Raw genomic sequence first — 10048 nt, forward strand, 5'->3', positions numbered from 1 at the left:
CAGAATTTACTTTTGATACAAAATTAAGGTTTTGATAGGTACGAATTTCTTATATTGATATAAAATTTGGGATTAGTACTGATACTCTTAGACAGGCATTGTGCCTATATAACTCTTTCAAAAATACAAATTTAGGGCTAGATAGCAAACTCATGGTTCTGAGTGAATTATAAAAGGGTATTTTTTGAGATATTTTAATGAGAAATAGCTGAGTAGTTAAAGGGAGAGAATTCAGATATACTTTACATAGTCTTCAAAAGCATCAGAAGTCCACAGAATACAACATTGATGGTCATTTAATTATTAAAAATCATTTGTCTAGAGACATGTCTGTGTCTGACATCCCCCTCCGCCCCCCACAGTTCAGAGAGGATGTTGAACATCAACTTCCAGGAGGTTGCTTTTGTGGCAGGGCAGCCACTGGGCAGAAGTTGCCCTAATTCATCTACAAATAAAAAATACTGTCCATGAAAGGCCACAAGATGCAAGATAGTCAACAGCTCATCTCTGCCAAGACAGATAAGCTAGTCCTTCATAATAATTCCTGTTTCACGTAAGGTCTGTCCTATGTTCTGGGTCAGAATGTTGAAGGCAATTGCTCCATCGTGTTGTGGAATAGGAGACTGCGAGGTCTCTTCTTGCCTCTGCCTCCTGTGTGCTAGGACGACAGATGTTGTCCATATCCAGCTTGAGATTATATTAATTTTGCAATTTAAAAAGTTATTTGAAAAATGATATAAATAAAGTAAGATTTTATGAGTGATATTCTAAACATATGGGGAGGAAGGAGATGAACCAAGTGCTTTCATTTTTCTGCCATGATTTTATTATCTTGCAATTCTTTAGATTATTCTTGAGCTAATGGCAAAGGGATCCACAGGCATCCATCTAGGGTTCTCTAATTTTCTCTTCTTTTTCCTTTTTGTCTCAGTGCCCTTAACAGTTTCCTTATGTTTTATTTTACCATTTGATTCTAGTATGCCAGTGTATAAAATACTTGGAGCTTGTTCCCTGTGCCATTTTGTCCTCTTTCTCTATAAGAAGACATATGATCTTTGTCTTTATGATATTTGTGTAATTGAGGTAATATGATTATCTTAGATGAATCAACATTTTGTCAAGTAACGTACCTTGATCTTTCTTTATGATTGAAAAACATCCTACTGTGTATATAGACTATATTTTTGTTATCCATTCTTCTGTTGAGATGTATGTTGGTTCCATAACTAAGCTACTGTGAAAAGTGCTTCAGGAAACATGGATATGCAAGAATAGCTGTGATGTGTTGACTTGGAATCCTTTTGGTAAATATCCAGAGTGGTGTAGCTTGTTTATAGAGCAAATCTATATTTGGTCTTTTGAGGACCCTCCATACTAACTTCCATAGTGGCTATAAGCCCACTTGTCATTTTCTTAGAAAGATGTGCCTCTTAGTAAGGTAAGGAAGTGTCCTGGTGCAGCCCTGTTTATGTGGCTGTAGGAAATCAGTCTAAAGGGTGATTTTATGCAGTATCTTCTGTACTTAGTGGTGCTTTCTCTTGCAATTCATTTGTGTTTGGAGTTAAAGAGGTTGTGAACTGCCATGTGGTGCTGGAAATTGAACATAGGTCCTCTGGAAGAACAGCCAATGCTCTTAACCATTGAGTGTTTTCCAGTGCTTTCTGGTTGAGCAATGGTGTTATTATTTTTGGGATAATGATTTGGGAACCCAAGCCTAGCTTAAACTGGCTCTTGATCAAGAGACTGATATCAAAGTGAGAATCATAAAAATAACAATTAAAGGGGAGCTTCATTGTATGTTTTGGTTGTGACCCAACTAATGTACCATGCGAAGACAGGAGAGTCTGAAAGCAGATCCAACACAAGCTGAAGAATTCATCCCCTCTTTGCTGGAAATTGAACCACGTCATACTGTGTCTCAGAAGCCAAGCAATCAAAATGGATATCTATTCAAATGGGCAGAGATTCCAGAAGTTTCCATGCTGTTTTTGAAGCTCATTATCTACAGTAGTTCCCTTATTCATCAAGTACAGAAGGCTCATTAGACTTCAGCTTCCCTGGCAAGCCTTTGCTGGCTTTCATTGCTTCCACTGGAAGCATGTATGCAGTCTGTGTCACACTCACTGAATTTTGAATGTTTCATTGTGCAGTGTTCAGAGATTCATGAACGGAGGTTAGTGCTACCAGTCAAAAATGTATATTAAAATGTCTTGCAAAAGTATGGATTCGTCATCTTCTGTCGTTCAAGATAGTGAGAACTATATACCTCTCCCATTCTGCTCATCCAGGGGAGGCATTCAGATGTGCCTGGAGGTCTGATTGTGTTTCAGACAACAGTTTGTATTTAAATTAGTGGAAGTCAAGCTGCTGACCCAACAATGCTTCACCATGCTTTGGAGATTCTTAGGAATATATATTTTTCTTTTCTTTTCTTTTCTTCTCTTCTCTTCTCTTTTCTTTTCTTTTCTTTTTTCAATACAGAGTAGTCCTGGATGTCCTGAAACTCACTCTGTAGACAAGACTGGCCTTGAACTTGGAGATCCACCTGTCTATGCTCCCCAAGTGCTGGGATTAAAGTTGTATACTAATATTGCCCAGCTTTCTTAGAAAGCATTACATAATATTTGTGTGTGTGTGTGTGTGTGTGTGTGTGTGTGTGTGTGTGTGTGTGTACTTGTGGTATCAAGGGTTAAACCCAGGATTTTGCACATGCCAGCTGAGAACTTTACTACTGAGTTACAGATTAATGTTTATGTCTAGACTTCCAAAGCGTAAATATAAATTAAAAAATTAATGTATGCTACGAACCAGGGTCAACCTCTCTTTCCTCGGAATGAATCTGATTTGGTAACTGCTTACTTCTGGAAATGTATTTGTAAAATAGTAAAATGTGGGAGTGAGGAGTTTTCTAGCTAACCCTCAATGCTACTTCAGAACAAAGTTTTTCTTAGTTCCTGTGATTTGCTGGAGGTAAAATTGACAGACTTGAATCTTTTTACAAAATGTATATTGAAGTCATGAGTTCTATTTTTCTGCCAGCTACCTAGCCAAAATTTGTGGCATCTCGCCCGTGGCAGGGACAAGGACTTACAGCTATCTTCTTGCTCTGGTAGCCGTTACCACTCACTAACATCCTATACATACTGTTTCAAAAGGATAATGTCTTCCACACTGAGTGGTGGTAGCACACACCTTTAATCCTCGTAATTAGGTAGGCAAAGGCAGGTAATCTCTGAGTTCAAGACTAGCCTGGTCCAGGATGGCTATGGCCACACAGAGAAACTCTATCTCAAACCCCCAAACAAATAAATGAACAAAGAACCCACCACAACCACCACCAACAGCAGCAACCAAATCAACCAAACCCAAAACTCCACACACAACGTTCCGGACAGGACACCAGTAGTGCAGGCGTTAAGATCAACAATTAATAAATGGTACCTCTGGACTGAATGAAAAAGCTTCTGCAAGACAAGAGACATTGTCAATAGGACAAAGAGGGAGCCTACAGAACAGGGAAAGATTTTTACCAAAACCACATCTGATAGGGGTCTAATATCCAAAATATGTAAAGAACTTGACACTAGATATTAAAAAAAACTAAACAATCCAATTAAAAATGGAGTACAGATCTAAAAAGGGAATTTTCAATAAGACCCTCAAGTGGCTCAGAAAACTTTAAAAAGCGTTCAATGTTCTTAGCTAGCAGGGGAAGGCAAAATAAAAATACTTTGAGGTTCCACCTTGCGTTTGTCACAATGGCTAAGTGAGAGCTCATGTTCGGGAGGATGTGGAGCAAGGAGAACATCCCTCCATTGCTGGTGGAAATGCAGACGTGTCAGCCATTGTGGAAATCAATACATGGTTTCTCAGAAAACTGGAAATTGTTCTACCTTAAGATCCAGTTATACTACTCCTGTGCATAAACCCAAAGGATATTCCATCCTACCACAAGGACACTAGCTCAGCCATATTCACTGAGGCTTTATTCCTAAAAGTCAGAAACCGGAAACAACCTACATGTCCCTCAACTGAAGAATGAATAATGAAAATGTGTTATATGTACACAAATGGGATCATGAAATTTACAGGTAACTGGATGCAACTAAAAAATATCATCCCAAGTGAGGTAACCCAGAAAGACAAATATGATATATATTCACTTACATGAGGATATTAGTTATTAAATAATGATAATCAAGCTAGAATCCACAGACCCAGAGATGTTAGGTCAAGAGTAGAGCTCCAGGGGACACATGGACTTTCCGGGAAGGGGGAGTAGAACAGATTTTGTGGGTAGACTGGGTACAGGTAGGGGTGGGAGAAGGAGGGATCAGGGATAGGAGGGAAAGGATGGAGGGAGAGAATGCAGGGAGAGATGGCTGGAAGCAATCAGGGGGTAGTGTAAAGCTTAGTGCAGTGGAAACTTCCTGGAATCCATGAGGGTGACCCTAGTGAAGACTCCTAGTAATGGAAGATAGGGAGTCTGAACTGGCCATCTTTTGAGGCCAGGCAAGATTTCCAGTGGTGGGCCCGGGTTGCATTTGGTTGAGTTGTTGACCAAGAGGTTCCCGTGGAGATCTCTAAACAAGGGATGTTAGAACAGAAGGTTGCTCTCTGAAAACTGATGGATCAAGGTGCATTGCATCTCCAACCTCCTCATAATCTTTTTGTGGGTCAGCCATGTTCTCATGGGCTTCAAAGACTTCCCCTTCCTCATTGCCCTCACTCACATACCAGTGCATAAAGGGCCGCTTGGCACATATTAGATCAAACTTTTGATCTAGACCTCATCAGCGGTGGTGCTGCTCAGCATGAACACAGCTCTCCAGACCTTGGTCAGATCTCCACCATGTACCACAGTGGGAGGCTGGTAATTAATGCCAACCTTGAAGCCAGAGGGGCACCAGTCTACAAAATGGGTGGTACATTTGGTTTTGATGGTAGCAATGGCAGCATTTACATCTTTGGGAACCACATCATCATGGTACAGCAGGCAGCAAGCCATGTATTTACTATGTTGAGGGTCACACTTCACCATCTGATTGGCTGGCATTGTGATCTCTGCAATTTTAAATTGTTAGTGGTGGGCTTTCTCGGCAGAGATGACAGGGACAGATGTGGCCAGAGGGAAGTGGATGCAAGGATAGGGTACCAGGCTGGTCTGGAATGCTGTCATGTTGTGGTAAATACTATTAAAAGAATCTATTAACCCACACTGTTGCTGGCTCTGGAGGGGCACATGGCATCTGTGGGGTATTTTCATCTCAATCAACAAAGCATCTTAACTGCTAAGCTCCCAATCTCACACTTACACAGCTACTCTCTGAGCCTGTCAGCAATCTTTCCATTATTCTAGTTCCCAAGGCAGGTCTCTGCCACAGCAGTTTCTTACAAAGACCGTCTATCTTACAGCTTTCTTGCTGTGGACTCTGTTCACATTCCCAGCATTGGCCCCCCTGTGGTTATAGTCTGAACTCCAGTAACGTGTTAAAATCAAAACTCAATAAACTTGTAACTTATCAATCAGATTTATATCTTGAATTCTCAATCCACAAAACATCCACATAATAAACTCATGACCAATTGATAATGATATAAACTGCCCACCTAGATAAGACAAATTGTCCTATAAAAATCCATCTCTTAGGAAACATTCATAACTACCCATGACCATTTAAGGCCACACAGATCGGGGTCGTCCTTCTCTGCCTCCATCTTGGTTCTTCTTCTTTCTTTTTCCCTCTCTCCCTCCCGTCTTTCAAAAACTCTGTCCCCGCCTTACTTTTTCATTACCTAATCACAGACCTTGCCTTATCTTGTGCCTGCAGAAAGACAACAATGTATACGGTCAGACCAAATCCAGGGCTCCATGGTATCTGAGGGAAACAGTGATTGAAGGCAATCACTAATAAGGTTATAAGTGTAATAATAAGGTGGTTAACGTTAGTGTAGGTTTGGTTCTCGAAATGTTGAGATTTCTATGAAAGATGTCATAGATAGCCTCATTGTCAACTATGAAGGCATAATCAGAGCACTAAGTGGTGAGGATGGAATTGTATGGCTCAACCACAGTAGTGGAAATCTGCAGGGCTGGAAAAATGGAGAACTCCAGCTTGGATTTCTGTCTGTAATCGACAGAGAGCTGTTCCATCAACATGAAGGTGAACCCAGAGTCAGTTTCCCTGCCAGAGCTGTGGAAAACCAAGAAACTCTGAAGACCCATGCACTGGTCAGCGAGCTTGTGAATTTTGTCAAAAACAAGGTCAATGATCTCCTTGTCAATGGTGTAGTGGTCATGGGCATAGTTAGGATAGCATCTTCTTTGCCTATGGTGTAGTGGTCATGGGCATAGTTAGGATAGCATCTTCTTTGCCTATGGTGTAGTGGTCATGGGCATAGTTAGGATAGCATCTTCTTTGACTAAGATGAGCTGCTCAGGGCAGAAGAGCTGGCAGAAGGTACTAGTGTGAACATCATCAATTACTATGGGTCCTAGGTCTACAAACACTGACGGCATGTGCTTACCGTGTCTCCCTGAAGAAGGTGTTGAAGGAATCATTTCCTCCTTCAGTGGTCTTGTTACTTAGCATCTGGCCATCTGGCTGGGTACCATGTTCCGAGCAGTAGAGCTCCCAACAGGCATTGCTTATCTGGATACCAGCCTGGCCAACGTAAATGGAGATGTACTCGTGCATATTTAATCCTTGAAGTGGTTTGTGAAAACTGAGGAAGGGAAGAGAGGGTGACAAGGATCTCCCAGTAGTAGACTACCAAGGAATCCAGGGGAGAAGCAGTGTGTGTCAAGAAGAATCTATTTTCATTTAAGACAACAAAATTGATACTATCTTCCAGTGTATTTAGAGCACAATCTAATCTTCCTGTTGCAGCTTTAACACACAGGATCCTTGGCTTCTGTCTTCTATTGATTGAATTGTATTAGTATCATACTAGCAAGTCTTATTTTTAAAGTTTTTTTTCTGAATTAAATTGCAACCCAATTCTTCTTTCAAGGGAAGAAATAACAAGCAGAATGTTCTGAAGGTTTCTTAACTCCATGCCAGAAGATATAGTGACCACTGATCAGCACCTGGGCTCTCTGTCATGTCACATATGGTGATCTAAGGAGGGATAGTGTCTGGAAGCAACATGGCATATTGAGAAGACACAAGCTAAAGATCTCAGTTCTCAGTGTAGTTAGGAGTACCAGCTCTGGCATGGCAAGGTAAGGCCATATATCTAAGGGCGTATATCAAGGTAATGTGTCATGCTTAATTCTTCAAGGCCTGTTCATTTTTTTTCCCTCAAGACTCATATACTCCTGACTTAGTGAGGCATTGGGCATCTATGCTAGTGTGATTAGTAAGTTCCTAGTGCCTTTGCAAAACCTGTAAAACTTGTAGAACTCATCGTGCTCAGGGATTTTTCTATTGTATCGTAACCAGAAGTTCTGAGATACTTCCTGGAAGGATTAGCTGGTGAGGATACAACTTTCAAGTGTGGTTGTCACTTCTGCTTTTCTGGGGACAGAATGATTCTGCGTCATCAGAGACTGTTTTGTTCTCACCTATGGTTGGGAAACTGTTACCCTACAGTTTGGGATGTCTCGTTGGCCTTTCTTTATCATTGCCATTATCCTATCCATTAATATTAAAGGTGGAATCTGTTGTCTGCTTCAACTGTTCATGAATACGTTGGTTAGTCTATAGAAATTGTCTATATTATTTTACACTGCTTCCCTTTGGACTATGATTACAAGTTACTTCCCATGTCTAAGTTTCTCAAGGATCCCCAGGATTATTTAGTCTGAACATTAGGTGTGACTCTCAAAAAACAATCCTTAGAGTAGGGGTTTATATTTTTTGATCCAACACTAGTACAGATGCAGCATATATGGTCCCTTTCTGGAAATTGGATCAAAAGAAGGATGAAAGTAGAGAAAGCCCCACCTCTCTCCTCCCTCCACATGACTGCTGCTCCATGAGTCACTCGAGGCTGAGTTTCTGATGTATTAGACAAAGCACAAATTTGATGGATGTTTGTTCTCACCCCTCAACTTGTGCAATATAGTAGCTTAGTGTTAATCTTCTGTTCTGAGGTGCAGAGTAAGGCTGACACATTCTCAAGACACCCTTTTATTTCCTTACAAGTAGGAGCCATACAGTGTAGGCTGCTTAGGCATCTCTTGGAGGAAGTGCCAAACTCAGGCTATTTAAACTCTAGGTTCACTTTTCAAAATCTCCTCAACATTCAACCAGTTTATCAACGTTCTCCTATATTTTGGAGAGGGGCTCATTTTTATAGTTAGTATTTGCATAGGAATCAAGTAATGCCTTCAGTCTTTAACATTTATCATCATACTTGTATATGGTACTTTTCTTTAGAAATCTAATCCCTAGAAACATTTGGGGGGGTGTTATAGAATAAACATAAAAAAAAAACAAAGTAGCTTTTCTATAGTAATGAGATTTAGATAATGACATGAGGAAAAATAATTTATTTAGGTCCTAGCTAAAAATGATCAAATATTTGGAAGTAATTTTCTTAAGGATGCCCAGAAGACCATTAGAGAAGAAAATAATAGTAAGAAATCATGTTTCTGAATGAAACAAGCTGCTCCTGTAAAGAAACAATTCTTTAAAAAGTCTACATGTCTTTTTCAGGATTGACTTGGAATTTGGGCAGAGTATAAAGCCGGGGAACTTGAAGACCCATAAAGAAGAAATGAAAAATGGTTCCGAAATGCTCATAGAGGCAAACTGAGGCAGCCATCATACCGAGTGGAGGGGTGTGCGGTTACCACGTGCAAAGCTCTGTCTTCATCCTCTAGCAATTCTACCTAAGGAAGCCCAGCAATAACGAAGGCATAGTTGAGAAGAACAGTGAAGGGTCTTGCTTTAGCAGGCATCTAAATTTACTCTAGTGCCTCTATTGTCCCCAAAGCAGCTATTGGGTAGAACCATTGCTTCCAGAGGCCTAGAAGAATGGCTCAGCAGTAGAGTGGTGCTGAGTTTGATTCCTAGCACCTATGTTGGGCAGCGTACACTCACCTGTAACCCCAGCCTCAGGAGGACGCTCTACACCTACAGGCACCTGCTTTTGTGAGCACGTGCCCCTCTTACATGCACGTGATTAAAAGTTAAAAACAAATCTTAAAACAAAACAAAAACGAACCATGTGTCTGGACTCAGGGCTCTCTAGGAAAGCTTTGGCTACAGCAAGGTTGGCTTTGCTTCTAATTCTGTGTTCCTGTTATGGATGGAAGAAGGAATCGTTGTAAGATGGGAGATGGTAGTAAGCCTTTCTGGTTCAGCCACCATAACCTTGTCGCCATAGTTCCCCATCTAGAGCTTTCTTTAGGGAATGACACTGATGAAGATTTAAAGCTTATTCTAGCTGTAAGTTCAGCAGGGCACAGGCCAGGCATTGGGAGTACTAGTGAAAGTTACCTAGGACTGTCATATTCTGACATGGCAGTGGACATTGTGTTTGGCTATCTCACCCACATCAGTCACCACAGTACTGTTTTTTGTCTGTTCCTTTGATTGTCCTGCAATTGTTCCACCATGTAAAGGTGAAAATCATTAGTGCAGCAACACCCGGTGAGGGTGGGATTGCTCCACAAGAACATAAATAAGATAAACATGATGTGGAAAGTAAACTATTCTGCAGACATTAAAAGGAATTAATTCGGGCTGAGAGATGGCTCAGAGGTTAAGAGCATTGACTGCTCTTCCAGAGGTCCCGACTTCAAATCCCAGCAACCACATGGTCGCTCACAACCATTTGTAATGAGATCTGATGCCCTCTTCTGGTGTGTCTGAAGATAGCTACAGTGTACTTATATATAATAAATAAATAAATCTATAAAAAATTAATTCAGGTATCCCAGTTAGCTTCCTGCAATGTCATCCTTTTGCATAAGAAGACTGAGGTATAAAGTAGTACATGGTTTTACATGTGTTAGTATGTGGCTATATATGTAAATATCTTATATGCAGAGAAAATATGAAAAACCAAATGTTAAGCCTTTGGGTGAATTTTTACA

The 10048-nt window shown here is 40.6% G+C and overlaps 1 pseudogene; it reads right to left on the bottom strand.

Annotated features, from left to right (window-relative positions):
* Nucleotides 1–4583: 4583 nt before the first annotated feature.
* Nucleotides 4584–6698, bottom strand: LOC116884941 (annotated as a pseudogene).
* Nucleotides 6699–10048: the final 3350 nt, after the last annotated feature.

This window comes from Rattus rattus, chromosome 15 (genome assembly GCF_011064425.1).
Source record: "Rattus rattus isolate New Zealand chromosome 15, Rrattus_CSIRO_v1, whole genome shotgun sequence".
Taxonomy (NCBI): Eukaryota; Metazoa; Chordata; class Mammalia; order Rodentia; family Muridae; genus Rattus; species Rattus rattus.